General features: G+C 38.7%; 1 protein-coding gene across 4 annotated transcripts in view; it reads left to right on the forward strand.

Annotated features, from left to right (window-relative positions):
* ATP2B1 (ATPase plasma membrane Ca2+ transporting 1) overlaps window positions 1-25,652 on the forward strand; it is a 592,658-nt gene that overhangs the window by 73,488 nt on the left and 493,518 nt on the right. For 3 of the 4 annotated variants that reach the window (XM_079938566.1, XM_079938562.1, XM_079938563.1), the window contains one exon: window positions 14,718-14,825. The gene's annotated coding sequence lies outside the window, so the exon portion shown is untranslated. Of the gene's footprint in view, window positions 1-11,433; window positions 11,604-14,717; window positions 14,826-25,652 lie in introns of those variants that run through there. The other variant, XM_079938564.1, reaches the window with a different exon arrangement.

The following is a 25,652-nucleotide window of genomic DNA, read 5'->3' on the forward strand; positions in this document are numbered from 1 at the left end:
GGAGCACAGCCTCCAGATGCGCAGGCTCAGCAGCCATGGCTCACGGGCCCGGCAGCTCCGCAGCATGTGGGATCTTCCCAGACCGGGGCACAAACCCGTGCTACCTGCATTGGCAGGCAGACTCTCAACCACTGCACCACCAGGGAAGCCCCTAAAATACCATTTTTATAAAACTTGAAAACAATTACAATCAAATATGTGGAGGCAGGCTCTGAGATAGCCTCCAGTGAGCTTCACCTCCTGGTGTTCATGGTCCTGTAATCTCCTCTGGTGAGTGTGGGCTGAATTTACTGACATGCATCTAGTAAATAGAATGTAGCTGAGGTGATAGGATTTCAGTCCTGAGCCTAAGTTTTGTAAAAACTATGGCTTCTGTCTTGGGCTCTCTGTTACATTTTCTCACCTGCTTGCTGTTATGGGTTGCATTGTCTTGTCTGTAAAAACACTGAAGAAATCCTCATCCCCAGTATCTTAGAATGTGGCCTCTTTCGGAAATAGGGTCATTGCAGATGTAATTAGTTAAGATGAGGTCATACTGGAGTAGGGTGAGCCCCTACTCCAATATGACTGGTGTTCTTATAAAAGGATGGTAATGTGAAAACAGAGGAAACAGAGAACACGATGTGGTGGTGAAGTCAGAGGCTGGAGTTATGCAGCTGTAAGCCAAAGAGCACCAAAGATTGCCAGCAAACCACCAAAAGCCAGGGAGAAGGAAGGAAGGATTCCTCTTTAGGTTTTAGAGAAAGCATGCCCCTACCAACACCTTGATCTTGGACTCCTAGCCTCCAGAATTGTGAGGGAACACACTTCTGTTGTTTTATGCCACCCAGCTTATGGTATTTTGTTATAGCAGCCCTGGGAAACAAATACACTTGCTCTGAGTTCTGACCCACAGATATGGAGATAATAAAGGGTTGCTATCTTAAGCTGCTGAGCTTTTGGGTAATTTGCTATGCAGCAACGGTAACTGTACACGTTACACATGAACTGTACACAACGATAACTGTACACTATATAAATATGTGACCATTTTAAGAAGATTAGACTTGGGAATTGGTGAGATCTGGGCAGTTCTGAGAGACAGGGCAGCAGGAAACACATAAAACACCTCATAGCAAGAATAGTCTGACCTGTACATTGCCACCGAGATGAATTTATATCAGACTCTTTTTGTGTCCCTGCATCATTTGCTCTGCATTCACAATCCTGGAAGAAGAAAGCTTCCAGTGGGCAAGATTAAATCATGTCCCCACCACTGGCTGTATCAGGGAATTAGAGAAAAATTGTTGGGCTTTGGATTTCTAAGGGGACTGAGTGGATTGTATCTGGCTTTACAATTATGTAAAAGCTATTCAAATTGGGGGTAGGATAGTTACTTCCAAAGAAACTGAGGTATATTGTCATGGGGCAAAGATTTCAGGGACCCTCAATGCAACATATACATATCCTCTAAAAGAAAGTGTTTGAAGACATAACAAAAATGAGTTGGTATCATGATAGATGAAAAAATCCAAACTGTCAAAATAAAGAAGTAGCTCTCAGTGAACTGACAACCCACATTAGATGGGCCTGCTTTGAATTCTTCCTCAAATTCCTTTCACTGGAATTCTAGGTGTGGCATTCATCAATTCAAGACTAAAGGGAGAGGAATGGCAAAAGCAAAGCTTAACTCAAACTACCCTATGCACTGTTTTTTTAAAACCATCTTAAAATGTTTTTGTTTGACTGGTGGCAAATTTTATTGAACACTATTTTTAGTCTCTCTCTCTCTCTCTCTCTCTCTCTCTCTCTCACATACACACACACACACACACACACACACACACACACACACAAATAGGCAGAATTGATTACACACACAGCATTGAACAAAAAAGTAATCAGACTGGTAATACACATACCACTCCCATCTTAATAAACAGTGTACTCAAACGCGTTGTAAATCATTTGTTTTCATTCTGTTTTGCAGAAAGAAGATAGCACGTATCAGGATTGTGCTCACCTCATTACAGGAGAGTGAATCCTCCTGTCTTTAACAATTAACACTTTAAAATTTGGGTTTTTTTTCCAATTTGGAGTGTGTGTGTGTACGTGCACATGTATGCCTTTTATAAGAATTAAATAGCTAAGCAGTTAAGCGGTTAAATAAATAATAGAGAAAAAGGGAAGAGAACACAGTTAAACCATTCTCATAAAACTTATTACTGGTTACTTTTCTCAAGTTAATGTACCACAAGCCACATGCTTGCTTATAAGTTCCGGACGCATCAGAGAAAATGACATTCAAATGAAGCTCCACGCACCCCACTTTGGTATGTTCCACAGGCAGCTGCTGCCTTGCAGTTCTATAACTGCCTGATGTTAATATCCTAAAACAGTCTTTAAAGGCTTCTTTGCTTGCTTGTGAGCTGCCCACCTCAGGGAAAGGCCTGTGTCCAGCACCCTGGCAGCATAGGTGAATTTGTCAGCTCCAGCAAGTGTCTCATTCCAGTGCCACAGTCTGTGCACCCACACTGCTCTTTCTGAGTGCTTTGCTCTGGGTCTTCGATCCCTTGAAGGCTACCGTGGTTCTGATCATTACCAGACAAAGTACTCAGGGAATGAACACAACCTTCTGGAACTGCAGATATCTAGCAGAATTAACACACCCCAGAGAACTGCTTATTGAAGTGACATGAGACAAAATCCAAAGCCTGAGTATTTAACTGAAAAGGGGTAATAGTCCCGACCCTTTATTCATTGGGCCTCTCATTTTTAATCTGCACTACTAAAATACAAATGTTAAAACATAGAAAAATATTCACTGCCTTCTGTATTTTACGGGTGTCATCTACAAGATGTTTCAAAAAGAAATTCCAAAACCAATAAGCAATACAAAGTAGAGAATGTATGCGGGAAATATGTTCAGAGAACATACTTCAGGGGCAAACACCTCACTTAAATCTTTTAAACTTCTAGAAATTGGATGAATAACTACTCAGCCTAGCTGAACAGAGAACTTATTGTTCCGTGTCTTTGAAGAAGACAGAGTAATACTCATTGTTTTGTTCTTGTCTCAAATACAGCAGTTTCTTTAAAATCAACATACCCCCAAACAAACAAGCAAAAAGGTATTTCTTCTGTGTTCTCCCAAACGTGTTGGTCCTATTAACTTACTATCTCAGTTATAGAATCTACATCCCTTCTGTCATCCAAATTGGAAATCTTAAATCTAGAAAGTCAGCAAAAAAAAGAAAAGAATTATTCTCCATCTCCCTATCAGAATGGCCATCAGGATTTGTCAATTCCACCCTCACTGGGTGCTTCACTCCCTCTCCATCTGTCACTGTCAGAGCATTCATTCAGGCCCCTCTCATGTTTGCTGGATTGTAATAACACCCCCACCCTCCAAAAAAGGATCACCTTGCTCCCGTCTCTGCTCTGTGCAATAATTCATCCTCTACATTGCTTTCAGTCACTTCTTCTGACAAACAGAAGCAAACCTCTCACTCCCAGCTTGAAATTCTTATCATGGCAATCACACCTCTTCATTCTCCAGCTCCAGGCTACCTACCCTGTAGTGGATCCTGCTTTTCTACTCACCAAATGCACTTCCCAGGACTGCTGTATACACCCTTTCCTGAATGTGAAGCATGTTCTGATGCCTCTCTGCTTCTTCCTTGCATCAGGAAAGGTCCCATCAAGAAAGAGAAATTTGAACAGGGGAAGTTTAATATAAAGAATTATCAACTATAACAGGGGGTTTCAGTGATGAAAGATTGGCTAAAAAGAAGTAAAGTGAACTCAAAATTACATAGGAATAGTAGCTATAAAAAGTAATTGTCCCCTCCAGGGCTGAGATAGCACATATGAGCAACACTCACCTCCTCCCAAGGCTAAGATCTAGACCCCACTGGGGAGGGCATGGCCATGGCTCACTGAAGGTAGATAAATCAGTGGAGGAATTTGCTGGAAATTCATTCTCTGGAACTTACCAGGGAAACTATTCATAGCGAGGTGTCTCATCAGAGGCACTTCACTATGAAATGACCCTAGGGGGTTTCATGGGGCAGCTGCTGGCTTCTGGGGTCTGCTGGCTGCTGTTCACTGCAGGATCTGCGTGCTGGAGGAGCTGCCCATACTGCAGGACCTGAAAGCTGGAAAAGCCACAAGAGCACCTGTTGAACAAGCACCCTGGAATGAGGAAGCCAAACCCTTTTCCTCTTGCAGTGTCTCCCCAGCACCCACTGCTGATAAAGCTTAGCATCCTAAAGCTTAGAAAAGAAAAATTTTTAAAGAGCCCATCTCCAATGAAGGAAGGGTGAGTTTGGACCCACGAGGCATACTTGATAACTGGCACATGCCATACTTTTTCCTCAGCATGGAAAGCCCCTCTCTTATGGGCCAATTCAAATGTTGCCTCCTCTCTAAAGCCTTTTCCCACCATCACATCCTAATCCCAAGCAAAATTAATTCTTTGGAATGTTGTCCATATCATTATTAAAAACATCTTTCTGTATCATTTATTTCTATGACTCTCATAAACCACTTATTTATTTCTGTGATAACTTCAAGAGTAGGAACCATGACTTATGCATCTTGGTGTCATAGCCCCTAAAATAAGACCTGAAATTAGAGTACAAAAGAGACCTCAACTTCAGAGTACAAAAGAGAGTAGAGAAGCTAGAAGTTGCCAGAGAGTGAAAATGCTTTTCGTTGCTATCCATTACTTCTTTTAAGTTAGATGGGCGCAGATTTCCCACATACTTTTGTTCTTTATCAGCCAAGGCCTGGAGAGATCAAGTAACTCATCAAGCATTATGTAACTTGTCAGTGGCAAAGCAAAGACTACCACCCAGCTGATGCGTATGACTTCAATTTTAGTGCTTTCTCCACCCTTTCATACGAATTCCTGCTAGGAAATATAATTCACGCATTATTTTGTATTAAATTTTTATTTTTCCGTAAGTGGTAGTTTAGTCACCAGATTTCTGTCAGTAACTTATCTTCTTATTCAACTTATTCATTGATCCCCAAAATGGGATCAATGAAATAGGAAAACATGTAGATCATGTCTCCACGTATGCTGTGATCTCTTTTACAGACTGGCTCGTCACTTTTTCTCTGTTTTGTAATTTCCTTCCCCACCTTTTCATCTGTCTTCATTAAGGCTCTCTATTGTTGGAATAATAGAGACATATTAACTCTAGCTTAATTAAAGGAGATGAAGTGGGGTCTTGCAAGGCACTGAAAATGGAATCTGGAAAATCATAAAGAACCATAGCAAATAGCAGCTCGCGCGCGCTCTCTCTCTCTCTCTCTCTCTCTCTCTCTCTCTCTCTCTTTCTCTTTCTCTCTCCCCTCTGCCCTCCTTACCTTTCCTTTCATCTCTGCCTCTTATAAAATTTTCACTCTTTCTTTACACCTAGACCAACCTTTTCTGCCTCTCTATGAACATGACAAAATAATAATATAGTCACCTGAAACTCTAAGTTAACCTGTCCTAACAGGTCCAACACCTGCTGCTAACTGCCAGGAAGTTTAAAGTCTCAACTACAAATCTCAGGGAGAGAGAAACTGATTGACCATCTTGAATCAGGATATCAATTCAAATCGAATCAATTGTGATTGGTGGGCTGAAGCAGAGATCTGTTTTGTTTTGCTCTCCCCTAATAAGTGTCTCGCCTAACAGAAAAGAGCGGAAATTAGTTTAACAGAGAGAGACTATGATCTAAGTCAAAAACTTCAATGTTTGCTACATTCTACTACTGAAATCTTATATAGCTTTCAGGCCCAGTTTAAATGCCCTCCACTGGCCAATCTTGCCCAGATCTATGAACCAAATTTAGTCACTCCTGGATGTTGTACCTCTGTCATACAATTCGCTTCATTCATTCTTATTGTACACTTTTGCTTATCTATCTTTTCCAACCATGTGATTCATCTTTGTGTCCCCTTAGACAGTTGTGTGGCATTGTATATATGGCACACTGAAAGAAAACCATCTTTCTTCCTTTGATTTTTTTTTTTGACTTCTTAACATTTGTGATGTACTCATTTATTATTTCAACAATTATTTATTGAGCACATATTATGTTTTAGGCAGTGTGGTTGACACCATATACAATAGACTGCCCATATGAACCTCTCTCTATATATTGTAGAATTAAGTAGTCAAGCAAGTAAATATAAAGTTGTAAATTATGATTAGTGCTATCAAGAAAATATAGGGTACCATGTCAGTATAATTAAGGGACCTAATTTAAACTGAATTATCAGAGGATTCCTCTCTGATTAAGTAACCTGTCATCTGTGATATAAGGGATGACCAGAAATCTACCAGGTGAATAGTGCTGGTAGGAGAAAGGGGAAAATTTTTCCAGGAAAAGGATAATATGTATGAGGGCCCCAAAGTGGTAAGGAATTTGATGCATCTCAAGAATGACAGAAGGTCAGTATGCCTGCAAAGTAATCAGCAATCAGACAGAAGAAGCAAACTGGCTGAAGTGGTATGCCAAAATCAGCTTCTAGACAGGACAACACTTAGTGTTTGATCCTGAAAGAAATGGAGTGCTGCTGTAGTGCTTTAAACAGGGCAGGATCATGATTCAAATTTGAATTCTTAAAAGAGCACTCTAAATTCAGGTTGGAAAATGGATTAGAAAGAGGAGACATTGTAAAAATGGAAGCAAAATGTAATAAGTTCTATAAGAGAAGTGGCACATATATTTAAACTCTCTGAAGACATCTTTCTCTACTTATACTGCTGAATTTCTCTTTCTGCCTTCACCTTCAGGACTATTACTGTCAATGACTTCCTTTCTACCTCCTCTGTGGCTGAGCCATGGATTCCTCTTCTTGACATTCCTGTGTCTCTTCCATCTTCTCCCAAGCCAATCCTCTGTCCTTAACAACACCTGTACTTCTCTCCTGTCTTGGAATTTCAGTCAGCCTCAATGTAGTCAAAACTTTTTTGTTGATTCATATACTTCTGTGAATTGTGACAGATTTGAAGTATGACTGGTCACTGGAATTATTTAGGAAACTTTTTCAAAATATAGATTTCTTAGCTTTACCTCCAGAAACTCCCAATCAGCAGGCATATGGTGGTCTTAGACCTTTATATTTTTAATGGTTCCCCTGAACAAAACTGATGATCATCCATGTTTGAGAAACTTTGTTATTAGACTGTTATCAAATTCATATCTTAATAACTTTGTTATAGAAATTTTCTACCATCTCTTAAGTTTCCAGAGGCCACTTAAGGGGCATGTTGGAAATTCAGCTTTTGAAGTCATAATCCAGTCATTTGCCAGTGATTTGTCCAAGGCTGGCAACATCCTTTTCTTCAGTGACAATAGCTCACCAGTTATATGCCTGTCCTCAGTGACAGAAAATTGTATCTCAGATCTAAAATAACATGGTGGATTTTTCTAGATCCTGCAGCCATATTTTATTAACAATTTGATACTAGTTGCACATAATCCTAGTAGTAGCAATAAACATTTTGCTGCTGTGTCATATTAGGAGAAAATTTTCCTGATTTTTTAATTACTCACTTAAAAGGTTAAGATATCAGGTAATGTGAGAGAAACGAAAACTATAAGCTTATGTGATATGCCTACGAGAAAAAAGCAAGAGCAAATTCAAAAACCCTGAGCTCCCAAATTTCCAGTCTTCTGTTTCTCCCCCGGAGCCGTACTGCCTCCCACACTGCACATGTTGTAAACTGTATGTGGCCCATCTGTTAAGTAGTTTGTTTTCCAAATTTGCAGGGGCTTGGCACTTCTGGACCAAGTATTAGAACTAAGTGTGACATAAATTTTTACCTTTTTAATAATTTTGAACTGCAAGGACACTGGTGTTGTAAAGGGTCCAGGAAACAGAGGAAGTAACGCTTAACGCACAGAAGCAGTACAGCAAGGGTTAAACATCGTGGCTTAGGCAAAGGTATACTTAACACCCGCCATGATGACAGCAGTAGCAATGCTAAGGGCATATTGAGTTTCCAGGTTCAGTTGTGGGCTGAATGTGGGCACAGTTTGGCATTTGAAATTGGGCAGATTCAGACCATGATGTTTTCTCACAATTAATGCAGAGACCATAGATAATAATTATGTTGCTGAGCCTACAGAGAATCTTTACGACTGATCCTCTATTAAACTGGCAAAACAAGAGGATAATGTCTCCAGCACTAACAAGTTGGCAGGGAAGTAGCTGGCAACTCCTCCCACTAATCTTCCATCTGTGCAAACCTTCAGTATGATCCAGGAGATTGTTTCCCCACACAGGTTGTGCCTGCAGTATAATCAAGAGAGAGGGAGACAGAGTGGAGATATCTTTATTGTTTTTGCAAGTCACTGCCATTGGAGGGGGAGCAGTGCATGGGATTGAACACTAATGCTGTTATGTCATTCTAAGGAGAAGTATCTATGCGGGGATTTAGACAGGAAAATAACCATTTCTAAGTGCTGACTAGTCTCAGTGACATAAAAGTAACAGAACAAGAACAGTTTCTAACTGGGATTCATTTTAGAAAAGTCTTTTGTTTCTTTTCATGGAAGCTTGGAAAACCACTTTTGTTTAAAAATATCTTTTCTGTTGATTGCTAACACAGTCCACGGTACTTTCCCAGCCTTGACTCTCCTCCAACATCCTGGGTCAGTTGGCTCAGATTTTGCTCTGAAAGCACAGAGGAGGAGGAGGAAAGGCTTGTGAATGCAAAGGGAGTACACAAAAAGGCTGAGGCACATCCTAACTTTCATCCCTGTAGTGATGTCTGTCATCATACACTTCCGATGCCACCCAGGAAATAGTCCCTGGATGTTCCAGGCAGAAGTAACATCTGCCTCCTCTGAACTCCTAAGCATCATTTGATATTTAACATGTACTGCCCGGTTTTAGAAATATTGAACTGTATTGCTTATTCTTCCTTTTATATGATCCACAGTGCCTAGATTAGGGTCTCATTTAACACACTTTGTCTCATGACTAAGTAAATGGATTCTAAGCTGTCCTCATTGAAGGCCACAGGCAGGGAAACTGATCATTATCATCAGGTTACTCACCAAGAAGGCATATCACCAGTGCCTTACTTCATCCTCAGTGGACCCTATGTAATACCAGGTCATAATAGCTAATACTTTGATGCTTTTATGTGCTGAGCTGGTTCGAAGCACTTTATATGTTTCACCCATTTAATTATCACAATAGGAAGTACCTGTTTTTATTATTTCCATTTTGTAGATTAAAAAAATCTAAGTCCCCAAACAGTGGAAATTTTTTAGAATGTTACAACTACTAAGTGGGAATGTTGAGACGTAAACTTGAGTGATCTGTCTTCAAAGCTCAAATTCTTAAACACTGCACGTACTGCCTCTGAATGGGGTTCCTAAATGTCTACAAAGGACATGAATATACCATTTTTACATCATCTCTAAGACCTTACGTGACAGAAATTTAGAGGAGGCAAATGTTTTAATTACCTGCTTTCTGTTGTGTTCTCATGTGTTCTCCTTCATGGAATTAACTTTGAATACATATTAGGAGATTGAAGAAGTCCAGGAAATTACATCCTTCCATCTCCTCTTCATTAATTCATACCCATACTCCCACCCTACACTTTTTCATTCCCTTCCTACTCCTCCAAACAAGGCAGAGACAAAAAATATAAAATATTATTGCTACCAGAGACGCAAAGATAGGGGCAATTCTTCCTCTCTGGAAGGTTCCGTCATTACCTGAATCATCTATCAACTCTTGTTCATCCAAACATGGTCTCACTGGAGTGTTTCCTTACGTGTAGGCCACTTAGGTGCCTCCCACAGTTCTTCGTTCATAGCTACATTATAGCAATTATCTTTTTAGAAGACTGTTATTTATTTGCACTTAAATCTCCCTTCCTAAGCTATAAATTCCTTGAGAATAAAGACTAGGTCTTTTATTTACTATTCCTAGCTCTGTGCATTATAGCAGACACTTCAAAAGGATGTTCTGAATGAATTAACAAATTCAATACAAAGCCCTCATTTTATAGAGGAAGAAACTGCAGTGGAGGTGGAAATGTAAAGTGACTGCCCATGATCACATAACTACTCAGTGGAAAAGCTGACCTTAAGTCGGCTCCACTTTCCATTATGAATGCCAACTTGTCCTCCCCAGCCTAAATCAAACCTGCCCTCCTTAATACCTGAAAACCATAGCCCAGCACTAATAGCTATCTCCCTTGGATCTTATAATGCTTATAATCTATAACACTCACTTAGCTCTTCTGTTACTACTGCCTTGTATTTTAACCTAGGTGTACATGTGTGTGTTTTACTTCTTTCTGCCTGGATTATAATTATTTGAAAGTTAGAAATGCACCTATTTTTTCTTTTCACAATGCTTTGATTGTTTGAGTGTTTGCACTTGGAAAAATTAGGAATTGATCATCTTATCCACTCTCACCACTTCCATCATCACATCTAACTCCAGCACCAGGCACATGCTCAAGTGCCAGACTTCTGTTTCCATCTATGTGCATAGTTCTGCATCTCCATGTCTCCCCTAGAACCTTCAAAACACTCCTTTGGACCATTATCAACGGTCACAAAACAAAAATCAGACTATTCTGAGATTGGGTTAAGTGGGCTTATTGATTTCCCTTGGAAGATCTCTGTGGAATGGCAGGGGATAATTATCCTGGATAAAGATATTTTTTGTTGTGCAAGTTACAGACACTCTTCAGAATATCTTGAGTAAGTGTGTCTGCAAGTGCAGGAAGCTCTCAGGGCCTGGAGGAACCAGACTGCAAAAGCTGTCAGAAAGCAAAGCAGCTACTTTGCCAGTTTTCCATTCTCATTCTCTGTCCTTCTCTCTCCCTCTCCCTCACTCCCGCCCTCTTTCTCAATCTATCTCTATCTCTGTCCCCCTCTCTACCTCAAGGAACACATGGTCTTTCTTCTGCATGGCTGCTTTATCATTCTCTCTCTCAAGATCTGCTGTCTTTGTTTGTCTACATGTGTACAGGGCAGTTGATGCCCTATACCTCCCAAGTACACTCATTCAAGTAACAGGCATCTCTGAATCCCAATTCCAAGGTTCTGAAAGAGCCAGTAAGATTGCACCAACTTAGGTCAGGTGTCCCCCCACACCGCAACATGGTCTGTTCAGCCCCAGGAGTCATGGTCATGTGGAATAGACATGAGTTTATACCATCTGATATGACCTCTGCTAGACACCATGGAGAAATAAAGAGATGAGAAAAGGGGAAAACTTACTTTCAAAAACTTAATAGTAAGCTGCAGAGCAAGACTAAAGGTATTTTTTTATGACCTCTATTATCTTTCCTGAAATCAAGGAAAACAGAAAGTGTCATCATTAGTTGGTCAGAAAAATGGAGGAACGGTTGTCATTATCTTCCACAGTATTTCACCATTACCCACATCTCAAAGATTCCACCGTCTCTTCTATCCACAGCAAACTCCTTCACTCAGGATGGAGAAAATAGGGAAAAGATGCAGGACCTCTTCAAGCTCCCTATAACACCTAAGATGTGGCTGCCTAGGATGTGGCCCCAGGCTTCTAGGGCTCAACACGATTATTATATCTCCAAACATCACACTAACATCCCAAGCAAATAGGTAAATGAAGAGAATAAGAAAGAAAGGCTACCTCTCTTTTAAGGATACTTATCAGAGGTTCCATGCAATGATTCATTATCTCATAGATCAGATCTAGTCACATGATCACACTGAGATGCAAAAAGGGTGAGGATATGTAATCCTTTAACTGGGCAACATTGTGTCCAGCTAAGAACCAGGAATACATTCGTCTCTAAAAAAGAAGGGCAGAATATTTTATAGCTCATTAATTGTCTCTGCCATAACCTTTAGTTCTTGCCCTCAATCTATTTACGTGTCTATAGCTTTTGATCCTGACAATTTTTCTTGGCTCTTTTAAACCTTATCCTCCCCTTGACTACTGTGATACTGAACTATGCTTACACTTCTTCCTTTCTGATTACTTTTCTAATTTTTCTACTTTCCTCAGTTCCTCAATTTCTTCCTACCCTCTAAGTATTAAGTGCCCCAAGGGCTCTGTCTTTTCCTCTTTGTGTCTGTGTCATCCACTCCCATCATTTTAACTACCGACACTGTATTCTAACTTATTCTCTCTTCTAACTTCCAAGAACATATTTTAGACCACTTGCTGATCATTTCTAATTGACTATCCTAGCAATTAAGAACTCCAAAAATCTAATGAGGTCTAAGAAAACAATTCAAAATGCAATTCAGAGAAATTTCAGCAGGGAAATTCTGACTCCCCTCATCAGGTAAGGTTGCTCCTTACACACCTTCATTATACCCTGAAGTTCTTCATCAGGCTTACAACAGTTGTAAAAGTTTTACTTGTTTTAACTGTACAATGATTTGTTCAATGTCTGTGCTTCCTACATAGAAGTCATTCAGAATAACAAATGGACACATAAATGAATGAATAAAAATATCATTTGGTTTACTTCCCAAAGTCCTCATGGGGTGACATTAGCTTGGTCCTCAGTGTATTGCCTGATGTTTTAAACAGACGAGGAATGAGTTGGTACTCCCAGGTAGAATCAACTCCCACATTCACTATGTCCATACACCAATAATTTTCAAAGACGGAAACAAACACCATAGTATATGGAAGAGTTGTGTCAACTAGTCAAGGGCTAGGAAGCCAAATTATATTCAGAAAGTTACCTGATGACCACAGAATCAGAACAAGGGGCATACTCACATGATTCAGTGTTTAGTGTGTCCAGGTCCAGATATGCTAACATATCCATCTTCATAATAAGGATAATTTTGACGATAGGGTCATAATACTTGAAATATGTTGACTTATACGTCTCCCTTGCACAGTCCTTAAGAGTAAGAGATTTGAGTCTGAAAAAAATATATATCATTATCTACCTTTGGGGACTGTTATAAGGACTAATAAAATACCTAGCACAATTTCTCACATTGAGTAAGCACTCAATAACTGGAAGTTATTGCCCCCCTCCCCGCACCCAGGTTTCCATGGATGATCAATCTCTTTTCAAATTAACCTATTTCTTTAGATATGTAAAGTTAGGTCTCAGTCCAATTGGTCAGGGAATCCATTTTTTATGTCTCTATTCTGATACATTGTGTGTTGGTTTAATAGTTTTAACTTTCAGAGGCTCTTATTATCTAAAACTCAGCTTTCTGTAGGCCTCATCAACCTAATACACCAAAAAAGTCATATTGATAATAATAATAATTTGCATTTCCTACTTCCTGTCCCCATCCACTAACGGAAGACCTCCATCTCCCAAGAGAGCTCCCTCTACCCACCCAAATACTTCTGAGAGTCTCCAGGGTCAGTCTCACATGGGCTAAATCAGTGTTTCTGCCGCAATGAATATTTTTCCTCTTTTTCTCTGTATTTTCTTCCTATTTCCCTTTATATATGGTCTTGCTTGCCCTCTCTCTATCAATAATCAACTTAGCCCAGCAGCAACACTGAGGAAGAAGCTCCATCATGTCCTCCATTTCTCTTTTCCAAGTACACTTTCACCATCATCTCCTTGCTCTTCAGCCAAAACCCCAAGAAGCTCACATACTTATCAACACATGCCTGTGGACCTCAGGTGGGCAGAGGTGCCTAGCCCTATAATCCCAATGCCTGCTTAGATTCAGTCAGGACATCCTGTTGACTTATTTATATTCTTTTTAAGTTATTGGGCTCCACAGCAATGTAGTTTCTATCTACCTATAATTTCTTTTCAATAACTTCTTATTCTGTGGTCTATATTTCTGGTAATGGTGCCAGGCTCAAAAACTCAGAGTAGTCTCACATCCTCTTTTGTTTCTCACAATCAGTTCCAATTACTGCAGATTTTACCTCCATAATCTCTCTTGTTTTTATTGCCTTCTTTCTCCATTTCACAGATACCAGCCAAGGTGAACCATTAATTACTCTTGCCTAGATTGCTGAAAAGTCCTCCTAATTTGTCTTTTTGCCTCTCCCCTTACCTTCCATCTACACAACAATTTTCTGATCTACAGAGTTTGAATACTGGAGTAAGTCTTGCAGCTCTAAAAGCCATTGAGTCCATGAAAATCAAGTTAAATGGTCCAGACATTTGCCTACAATTTATATCATTGTTTCCTTCCATTTTAGGTAAATCTGATGAACTAGGTCAGTTTTTTTCCAGTTCAGGTTGAAAAAAAATTGTTAGAAGCCAAGCTATACTTCCTTTTGAAAACCAAAAGTAAATGTTCCAGATTTCAAATATAGAAGTTACAGAGATGTACACCCATCAAAGAGGTTGCTATGGGACTGCTTTTATCTTAAATAGAAGAAAGTTAAGCTTGAGAAATAGTTGGAATTATCCATAACCAATTATGGGCAGCTGCCATAGTATCAAAGCAAAAGTAATATGCATGGCATACTCCCCCAAACTATAAACCCCATGAAAATAAGATGGTATCTGCCTTGTATCCTCGGTGTCTAGACATAGGGCCTGATACATAGTTCAAACCAGATATTTATTGAATAGATAAATGAATGAGTGTCTTTCCAGAGTACAATTCTAATACTTGATAATACTTGTAAATGGAAAGCTTCTTAAGAGCAGAGGCAGTAGCCTATTTATCTTTCTATGCCTAGCGAGACACTGTGCAGTACTTTTCATAGGTCAAACATTCAAAAGGATTGAAATTCTTGATTCTTTTAAAAATTTATAGGTGCATTCATGTATATCACCAAAGCAAGTATTGCTCTCAGCATGGCAATACATAACAGAATCTGGAAATGGAAGAAGAAGTCATAGAAGAAGTTGTCAAGCCTTTAAGGTAAGGACTTCTCAATAAATTCCTTTACAACCTGGTCAGAAAAATTTTAAATGTATGAGATCACTCAGGGAGAAGCAAACAATCCCTCTCCAAAGGAATTCCCATTAGGAAGGGAGGTCATAACAACTTCCAAGCTTTGTGCATACCATATTCAAACTTTTCACCACTCCATTGTTAAACTTTAGAACAAAGAAAAGAAACCCTTCCTTCTCTCAACAAGAATAGGAAGATTACTGGTGAAAAGATGTTTGCCAGAGTTAGAGTCAGATGACAAGGTAGTCACTAGCTGAGTGCCTTGAGGAAGTTCATACACACTTCGTAGCTCAAATGACATATCTGTCAAATCCTGTCCTCTGAAAACCATTGTTCAGAGAATAAAAGAAGATCATGTGTGTTAAAGTGCTTTTTAAAATATGAAATGGATAAAGAAGATGTGGTATGTATGTGTGTATATATGTGTGTGTGTGTGTGTGTGTGTATGTATATATATACATATATATATATATACATACACACACACACACACATTTGAATATTACTCAGCCATAAAAAATGAAATTTTGCCATTTGCAACAACATGAATGGACCTGGAGAGTATTATTCTTAGTGAAATAAGTCAGACAAGAAAGACAAATACTGTATGTTTTCACTTGCATGTGGAATCTATAAAATAAAACAAATGAATGAATATAACAAAACAAAAACTGACTCACAGGTATAGAGAACAAGCTGGTGGTTACCAGTGGGGAGAGCGAAGAGGGGAGGGACAAGACAGGTGAAGAGGATTAAGAGGTACAAACTACTAGGTATAAAATAAATGAGTTACAAGGATGTAATATACAGCACAAGGAATATAGCCAGTATTTTATAATGACTTTGTATGGAGTATAATCTATAAAAATATTGAATCACTGTGTTGTACACTTAAAACTAATGTAATATTGTAAGTAAACTATACTTCAATTGAAAGAAAAAACGTGAAATGAGATACGTGTTAGGTATTATAATTGCTTCTGCTGCTTTTGTTACTGTTTTATATCTTGGGAACTCTGGTTTGAATTATGAGGATACCTGAATATCAATAATCACCTGAATACACAACCCTAAGGTGTGGCTTCTCAATATGGTTACAAAGAATGCTGTAATAATGAAATTCTCTAAACAAATATTCAGTTTGGGACACACTACATCCCCATAATTCCAGGTGCAAGTTCGAAAGCATCTCAAGGGAGCAGAAGTAATTAAAACTATTTTAATGAAGCAAGAAAAAAAAATCAAAAAAGACCATAGGTATTGCACAGAAGGAAAAGAATGGGAAGAGAAATGAGTTGTACATCTAGGATACTGGATACTCCCAATTACATTAAATAGAAAAAAATTCCAACCTTACACTCCCTTGATTATCCTGAATAAAATAATATGGCATTCCAATTTTGTTATTAAAAAACTCAACCCCCCTACTCCAAGACTAATCTCTTAGTTCATCTGCTTTCTTTAATCTGCCATTCTTTATCTCTACTAGTGTTTTCCCTCTGTCCTTTTATGTTTGACGATTTCACTGTTTCATAAATAGTTCAAAGTTTTATTGTCTTTTATTTCTTGCTTAAATTTTTTTCTTCTTCATGCTATCTTATCTTTGTATCAATTTTTCTATTTTCTCTTATTACCCATCATTTTTAATTTCCACTGCTTTTGATCTGCCCTTTACTTCTCTCCATTTCATTTACAGACTGTTCTGGTGTGTCTGCCTTCTATTGATGTTTCCTCTGTTGTTTCCCCCTTTTATCTCTTTCCCAATCCTACCATCTGTCTTACTTTTTATTATTATTTTTTTTTTTAAACATGGGTGGGTGGCCTTAAAATATTGCAGGAACAATTTGTAACTAGGATATTTAGGGGGAGTAAAACCACAGCAAACATTTATTCTAATGAGTATGTTTCTGTGAGTGTGTGGTGGCAGGTGGTTGACTCAAAGCACTAGGTGGCAGTAGTCCAGATCTGATCCTAATCAGGTGACTGTGCCCCTCCCCCTTCTTCCTTAATGTTTATGCCCTATATATGGATTTTTCTTCAAAAGTTCGTTTGGTTCTCTGCAGCATCTACTTTTGAAATCTAGGACGTGTCACATCAGTTCTCAAAAATAACATAACTTAACAGTTAAGGGTTTATGACTGCTGATTTGAGCCTGAACTGGGGAGAATTGTTTGGTTGATTGGCTTTATTTGCATGAAAAAAAAAAAGAAATACATTTGAAGAACTTAATACATAAATGTGATAATGCATAAAATACCAATCCAAATGTTTAGTTTGTGAGGTAGAATGTATTTTGAGCATTTCATACAAACATACCTTTCAAGATCTCCAAATCTTGATTATTAGATAATTTGAGTAACCCACTTTGTGTTCTATTGAATATGTAATGCACACCTGCTGCTTTTTGTCTACCCTATACCTTTTTCTTTTTCAAACTGGCCCTGCTCTAACTATTTACTAACTAGGAAACTTTAGACTCAGTATGAAATCTCACTGTTCCTTAGTTTTTCCCATCTGTAAAATGGAAATATTAATGATATATACCTCATGGAGTTACTTAAAGTTTGAATGAGTTAATATATGTAAAACTTTTAGAACAGTAACTGACATATAGTAATATTTTTAATGATACATATTATTTATTCAAGATTTCCTTAGACCTCCTATTATTTTTAAGTGTTAGATCAGGGGCTAAAGATTAAATGGGAACTGTTCCCTGTAACTTATAAATAATGTAATCAGATAATTACAATACAGTATGGTAAAGGTGATGGAGGAGGAAAAACACAGAATTCTCTAGAATGAAATAGGATCAAGTGACTCACTGTTGGGTATGGGAAGGAGAGAGGGAAATCATCCCAGATAAAGTTATATGTTGGTTGAAATTTAAGAAGGAAACAGAGTATCTCTGAAAATTCATTTGTAATGGAAAAGTATGAAAAAGTTTGACTGGATGAATTGTTGGGGAGAGAAGATTGAGAAAAGTGTTTCTGGGAAGAGAATGAGCATATGCCCTTCGTGCAGGTGTGACTAAGAAGGTAACACTAGCTTTACTCAAGAATTAGGCCATTTGTTTTCCTTAATGCTCCTTGGGATCTGTGAATAATTCATTCTGATTCTCTATAAAGCAAAAGTGAAGAAGTCATTTCAAGGACCAAGAAGAAGCTATTATATAGCCTGGTCTACTGAAATGTGACTATTAAATAATGAAACAGATTTTTAAACAAAATATGGCATGAATCTTTTCTCAGATAACATGCTGATCTCCTCTCTATAGAATGCTACTAAATTTGAATAAGGATACATTCATGAATTATATTTTCCAAGAGTGGTGATGGGTTTATACTCAGTCATCAGTTATTCTGTACTTTGGGCCAAGTGTGTGAATTTGCAAATCAGCTTGATATGGGATGGGAGAAGTGCACAATCTGGAGCTGGGCACAAAATGAAGCCACTGAACATAAGAGCAATAAAAGTCTGGATTATTATTATTATTTTTTTTTTTTTACAATCAACTGACCTTAGGTTTTACTCGCTGAAATGAGATCACCAAGAATGGGACCTGGAGGGAATGAGTTCCCCATAACTTCTAGTCCCATAAAGATGTAGTCTTGATTTCCCAAATGGATAAAACAAACTTCCTATAGAATGCAAAACCAGACCTGGCTTTGCCCTTTTTTAAAAGCAAACAGCAGAAATGTGGGACAACAGAAATTAGTTTAACTATCCAGAAATTGAGTCGGAAAACCACCTACATATCCTTTCAGGAAACATGTACTTCTGTAAGGCAGAGAATTGTGGACACTTTGTGTGATGAAATATGTAAGAAAAACCCCATGGGTCTGTATGTGGATGCAAAGTGATTAAATTGAGCACTTACTGTAATTGCTTTCTACCATTTAGTCAAGTATTGATTAAAATGGCAGCCATGCCATATGGGCGAGAAAAGGGTCAAGTGTATTTCTAGCTCTGGGTATGTCCTTCCAGTCTTCAACTCTTCTTTTTATGTTCCTCCTTTTATGCATCTCCCTTTGTATATTGAACTATCAGACTTGAAAATACCAGAATTCCTCTCTGCCTCTCTCTCTCTCTCTTTCTCTCTCTCTCTCTCTCTCTCTCTCTTTCTTTCTCACCCTCAGGACCCAGATTTAGAGTTTAAAGGATAGTCAGGGACCCTAAGTAACTCCTTCCTGATCTAGAGCAGTGAAGGGCTTCAGGTAATTGTGGGTGGGTTGAGAAGAATTTGAGAGTAATATTCCCCCAGGCCCACCTTCCAGCAGATATATGGTTCCCATAAAGCACTTTACATCCTGAAGGTTAGCTATTGGCAACCATTTAAGAATTTTCCCCCTATTAAAAATTTACCAAGAGTCTCATCCTTAAGGAAAGCCCCCTCTTTCAGTAAATCTTAACTCAGTAATTACTCCCACATTTCCTCTTATTCATCCTGTTTGGATTGTGGGAAACCCTTTCCCCTCTTCTGAGCAATTTGTGCCACCTTGTTTTTCAGGAATTTTCCTGGAATGGAGAGTGAGTAGTTAGTGATACTACTCTTTCTTTTAGATTTCTCCATTATACAATGTGACGTCATGAAGTTACTAGACTGGTGCAGTTAGCAGAGATGCCTTCTCTCATTTCATAAGCCTGAACATAGTATCTGTAGTTCAAAAAGAAACTTATCAACAACAATCATCCCCTTTTGATTGTTTCTCTTTTTTATTTCTAATTTGTTGCGATACCACATGCTTTTAGTATTATATCTCATAAAGCTCACATATCATTAAATATTCCACAATGCCCACCTACAGCACACTGATACATATAATGTATTATCTCCTTCATTTTTCCACCCTTATCAATTCTACCATTACTATTTAATTATACCCTTACTAAACCCATTCAACTATTCCTTGTCTTCTTCCCACCTGAGTTACTTTAAGATGCATAAGTTATGGGTCCTTTTCCTATAAGGTTCCACTCAGGTTGGCTTTTAACTTTTAACCCAATTTTTCTACCTTCCAGGGCTAACTACATAGCTCCAGCAATGATCTCCCTTCTTCTTTTTCATACCCCCAGTCCAGTCCCTTAGTATCTAAAAACAGTTAGGTATTTTCCCATCCATTGCAGCTCCACACCAAAACCTTAGTGAACTTGTCCACTTTGGGAAGGAATCAAGGGAAACTCCAAACCAGTAGAGTACATTAAAGGAAATTTTTTAGATATATATTGAGTGAGAACATCAATATGTTCTCACTTATGATGTAATTAAAACATTTCTAAAACATCCCATATTGGATTTGGGATGTGGTAATTCAAAGATAAATGGCTAAGGGTAATGTGAAAATGTGCATTTGCTGTGTATGTGTATATGATGCTGTATATTGGATACTAAAGGCTAACCCATCTGCACCTAGTATGTTGGAGAAGTTTTTCAATAGTAGACAATCCATTGTCCACAACTTATTCCTCTGCCTGGGAAAATCAATGTCCATCTCCAGCAATCTGCTACAGTTCCATTCCAAACAAGGTTTGAACTTGGATACTTGACCTTTTTGTCCCACTCTAGGTTTTTAGAATTGGCACATTTACAGTCATGATTTTTACCTTGATCTCCCTTCTTCACGTCGTGTAAGAACATGAGGCTTTTGGTATGACTTGTTGAATAGTAAACAGCATCTTAGTAAACTGCAGTTTTTTTCTAATCAGAACAAAAACCTGCGCGGTAACATCCCCCTGAGACAGTACAAAGATGATGAAGATGGCCATTGAATCACCCTGGTCTCAAAAGATAAGGTGTCTTTGTGCTTACTGAGAATAACACTACACTTCCTTAATATTTTCAGTATTATCAGGTAAATTATAACAATTCAAATTTTATCCCAGATCCTAAGTTAACTGAAATAAAAATTGTCCTTAATCCCAAACCACCAGAGTCTGTTTCAAGCAAAAACTTCAGAACAGATATAGTCTTCAAGTGGTCCTTGTATTTCCTGGTAGAAAAGGGTACACAAGAAAAATAACCAAGCATCAGATGCAGAGACAGCTTCCAGGAAGCCAACTATGTTCAAGAGCAGACCTAAACTGAGCAGCTATCCTAAGATTGAATTCCAAGAGTCATTCAGGTCATCTTCCTTTTTGCCCAGCCTCCCCTCACCCTCTCAATCAGCCTCAAGGTTTCTAAAACCTGACCAAGCAGTTCTAGTTAGAACAAGCTCACCCTTTAGCTATGGGAGGAGAAACTAGCTTCTCTGGGCCCTGGCCCTGTGGCATTTGCCTGGCAGTGGAGTTTCCAAGAATAGCTATTTTCTGTGGTTTTCTCAATCCCCACTCCCTAGGGAAACCAGGGGGTATAAACATTTTTGGTTCTAAGGTTTAAGCATCAGCTAAATGTTTACCTTGCGTTTTAGCCAGCATCTTATTTCCCAAATCTCAACTTACACAAATCAAAATGCCCACCAGACAGATCAGCAAGTTTCTATTCTGTAACATTAATAGAAAAAGAAATAGTTAAAAGGAGGCTAAGTGACCTCTAGAAAGAGTTTTTGGTTGAGTGGCAGATAGGGCAAGTTAAAGCTGAAAGCCAGCACTTCAGTCTCAGATTAAAGTAATATTATTTTGAGTCACAATTGATGTTAATTGGTAGCAAAGGGAGCTCTTTGAGCACACATCTTTGAGTAAGAGAAATTTAAGAAGGAAACAGAGTATCTCTGAAAATTCATTTGTAATGGAAAATGAAAAGCAGGGCAGGGCACTAAGCAAAAAGTTCACAGCATCGTTCAACCCCAACATGTAAATAATCTTTTTGAGGAAATTTTTTTCACCATTTGAGTCAAAATTAGAGTTACAAATGGAACACTTAGGAATGTCTCCTTAATCTTGGAATGCAAAGATGTTGTATATCTTTTAGTTCCTGATTAACCAACCTAAGCTTTCACCTGTCATATTGGCAGGAAGAGCATTAGAGAACCAGCACAGTGTAGCAGGAAGGAGCACAGGCTCTGGGGCCAGTTTTGCTCCATACCCTCCTCACTTCTTTGTGTGATCTGGAGGAGCATAGGAAGACGAGGTGACTTTCCCAAGATCACACAGTTACAGTCAGGTGGGCTGGTCTGGCTTCCAAATCCAAGCAGTCAGAGCAAGGGGTCTGTTTGATTTAACTTCTGCTCACCATTTTTTTGCCACTCAGTACAACTATGGACAAGTAGCCCTATGAACTGGACAGATAAGGCTATTGGCAACTAGTTCTATCAGTCTGACAGATAAGGCAAACCCCCATAGATCCAGGTCTCTAAACAGGCCATTGTGGATCCGCTGGGAGAATGACTTTCCTCCTCCAAGGCTGAGCCTTTTGTGACAGTGGTGTATTAATTTCCCATGGCTGCTGTAACAAATTACCACAGACTTGGTGACTTAAAACAATAGAATCTTATCTTCTCAGTTCTGGGGCCAGAAGTCTGAAATCAGTTTCACTGAACTGAAATCACGGGGTCAGTCAGCAGGACTGTGCCCCCTGCAGAGGCTTTAAGGGAGAATCCATTCCCTGCTTTTTCCAGCTTCCAGTGACTGCCAGCACTTTGGCTTGTGGCTGCTTTACTCCATTTTCTGCTCCTGGGCTGGGGTCATAACGCCTATTCCTCTTCCCTCTGTGTGTGTGTGTGTGTGTGTGTGTGTGTGTGTGTGTGTGTGATGAAATCTCCCTCCGGATCCTCTCAGAAGAACACATGTGATAGCATTTATGGCCCATCTGAATGATGCAGGATAATCTCCCCATCTCAAGGTCTCCTCAAAACACAGAAGGCATAAAATCATTATTCACTTTCCCAACAATAAATGTTCCTGCCTGCCTGTCCTACTGATCATAGGGTTGTACACAATATTTACAGCCTGGAGAAAGTCTGCATCTGCTTGCACTCCTATCTTAGGAAAATGACCAGATTTTTCCAGTGCCTCAGAGATTATTAACCCATCCAAAGATACCTAAGGTGGCTCTTCAGCTTTTCTCTTACTAAAGCAAAGCAAGTAAAAAACTTTGTGCAATGCCAAAATAAATAAATAAGTTCCAATCTGTGCTGTGAGGTGGTGTCAAAATCAGAGAATAGACTATGGAGATGGCCCTGATATATTTTAAGGTAATTTTCCTCTTTTTTTTTTTTTTTTTTTTTTTTTTTTGCGGTACGCGGGCCTGTCACTGTTGCGGCCTCTCCCGTTGCGGAGCACAGGCTCCGGACGCGCAGGCTCAACGGCCATGGCTTATGGGCCCAGCCGCTCCGCGGCATGTGGGATCCTCCCGGACCGGGGCACGAACCCGTGTCCCCTGCATCGGCAGGCGGACTCTCAACCACTGCGCCACCAGGGAAACCCCGGTAATTTTCCTCTTGCTCCCCATTGCAGTCTACACAAGTTTAGTCCCCTGCCTTCGTGGTCAATATTCTCTTTCTTCTAGGCTTGTCCATTTCGTTTATATAATGGTTGGCATGTATGGTTGTTAAAGAGAGAACCCAGAAGGCTGGGGTTCAGAGCCCCGCTCCGCATTTTCCTAGCTATGTAGTCATGGAAAAATTACAAAATCTTCTCTTCATACTTGTTTCTGATTTATAAAATAAAAGCATCTGCTCATTGTCTATTATGAAGATTAAATAAATTAATGAAGTGCTTAGAATGGTGTCTGACACATATTAAGCACACAATAACTTTAGCTATTACTGTCCTCTTTCCCTTCCTTGATGTTTCCCTGTAGAAAACTCTCATTCACTCATTCCCCCTCATTCACAGAAGGCTTTGGCACATGGTTCTCAGGCTTCCTTTCTACTTCATGGGCTGGAGCCATGATAGATGACTTTGGCATCCTCAATGAAGACTTATTTCCAAGCTTTTAATCTCCAGGGAGTGTATTTACCTTGAAACTAATAAAACTGAAGCTACAGGGTCATCCCTCATTTGCATATGCCCTGTCCAAGGCCTTAGGAGCTACCCTGTCATTTGTATTTGTAGTTTGTATTCTGTTTTTTAAAGAGGATCCTCCCCCAATGGTATAAGCTCCAGGCCCCACAGGAGCCAAATCCATCCCTGCTTCTTTCCAGTGATTTTCTGCACCTCAGCCACATTCTCCACTGGCCACTCTGGAAATTGGCAGCAGCCTAGCCTATGCCTGCATTGAAATCACCTTACCCTGACCACAATGCCCCAGTTCTTCCAGCTTTCTCTCTAGAGTTCCTATAAAATCCATTTTTTGACCGCATAATCATTTTTCTCCATAAATTAGTAGTTATCTTTTCTTAGAAATTGCAGAAATTGTGATTTTATATTTTTTAACCCACAAATAATTTTAAAACTCAATTATTATCGTATATAATATGCCCTAAAAATATTTCAGTCATGAAAAATGAGCCCTTATGCTCCAATACTTGGGAAACCTTGCACTGAAGTTACTAGTTAAATCAAGATACAAACCCAGCACTCATTTTGAACTGTAGATCATCAACTTCCAATGTCTCTATACATCAGGAATTTTCCTTGCCATGTTGGTGGTCACTGGAGTTATATTCACAATGAAATTATGTTCAAGGGCCTCTATATCCACAAAAAATTACCCAGTGTCGCCTATCACTAAGAGCTTTGCCTCAGAAAGGCAAAAAGATAACTTGTATTTTTATCTATGTTCTTTGCTTAGGGCCAAACCTAATATTTCAGAATCTTAACCTTCAAAGATCTAAATTCAAGTGTAATGAGGGAAATCAAAGGTGACTGATGTTTAATGAGCATCAAAGATTGTCTGCGTTTCTTTGATTGTTCTCAAATAATATATTAATGATGAGGTAGTGTAATGTTAGTATATCAGAATTCACACTGCTGGATTTTAATTCCTGACCTGCCAGCCACCAGCTGTGAGACCATAGTCAAATCAACCAAACTTCCCTTGCTTCAGTTTTCTCATTTGTAAAGTAAGGGTATTATAGTATCTGCATAATGGGAATATTTTGAGGATTAATACATTAAAATATGGAGTAGCACCTGACTCATAGGAAACACTCCATAAATGTTCACTATTTTTATTGCCGTATGTCATTTCAATAAGCATGCCATTTGTCAGAGTGTAGAAATATTTCTAATAATACTAAAATTTTGTGTAGGTTTTTACTATGATCATAGTTTTTTCTTAGATTTTACCTTAAATGTAGATTAAGATACTTCTTCTGAGATAAAAAATTACATGGGGCGGAGGGGGAACCTTATGGTCTTGATGTCTAAACCTTAGTAATATAACTGAAGGAATAGAATTCCTGATTGTCTTTGAAATATGCATTTACACATAGGATATAAGCCATAAACTTTAAAGACTAAGAGTGTATTCAAGACTGTGTGTCCTGCCCCAGAAGACTGTTTTTAGAAGGAGTATTCCCTCATCAAACATTTATTAAGGATGACACTGATAATAATTAGGATAAAAATATTAATAAAAATGTATACCCTCATAAGCTTACAATCTAGTAAGAGATAAAGATAACTAAACACACCTTTATCACACTGTGAACAGTGTGTGATTGAATATATAGTATTTTAGAGTATTTAAGCTTTAAGTTTCTTTTAATTACAAATAAGCCATGTTACCCATATGAAACAGTTTGACCCCTTGTTTTCATGATTATCTTCATTTTAGATTCTTTGTTTACGAATGAATTTATCTTTCTGCCATCACTACCTGAGACCAAGCAAATGTGTTCCGTTCTGTTCCCTTGATGAAGTTTTAGTGTCAAAAAAGGTTAATATACTGGTTAATTTGCTCCTTTAAAGAAA

Source organism: Stenella coeruleoalba (assembly GCF_951394435.1).
Source record: "Stenella coeruleoalba genome assembly, chromosome: 11".
Taxonomy (NCBI): Eukaryota; Metazoa; Chordata; class Mammalia; order Artiodactyla; family Delphinidae; genus Stenella; species Stenella coeruleoalba.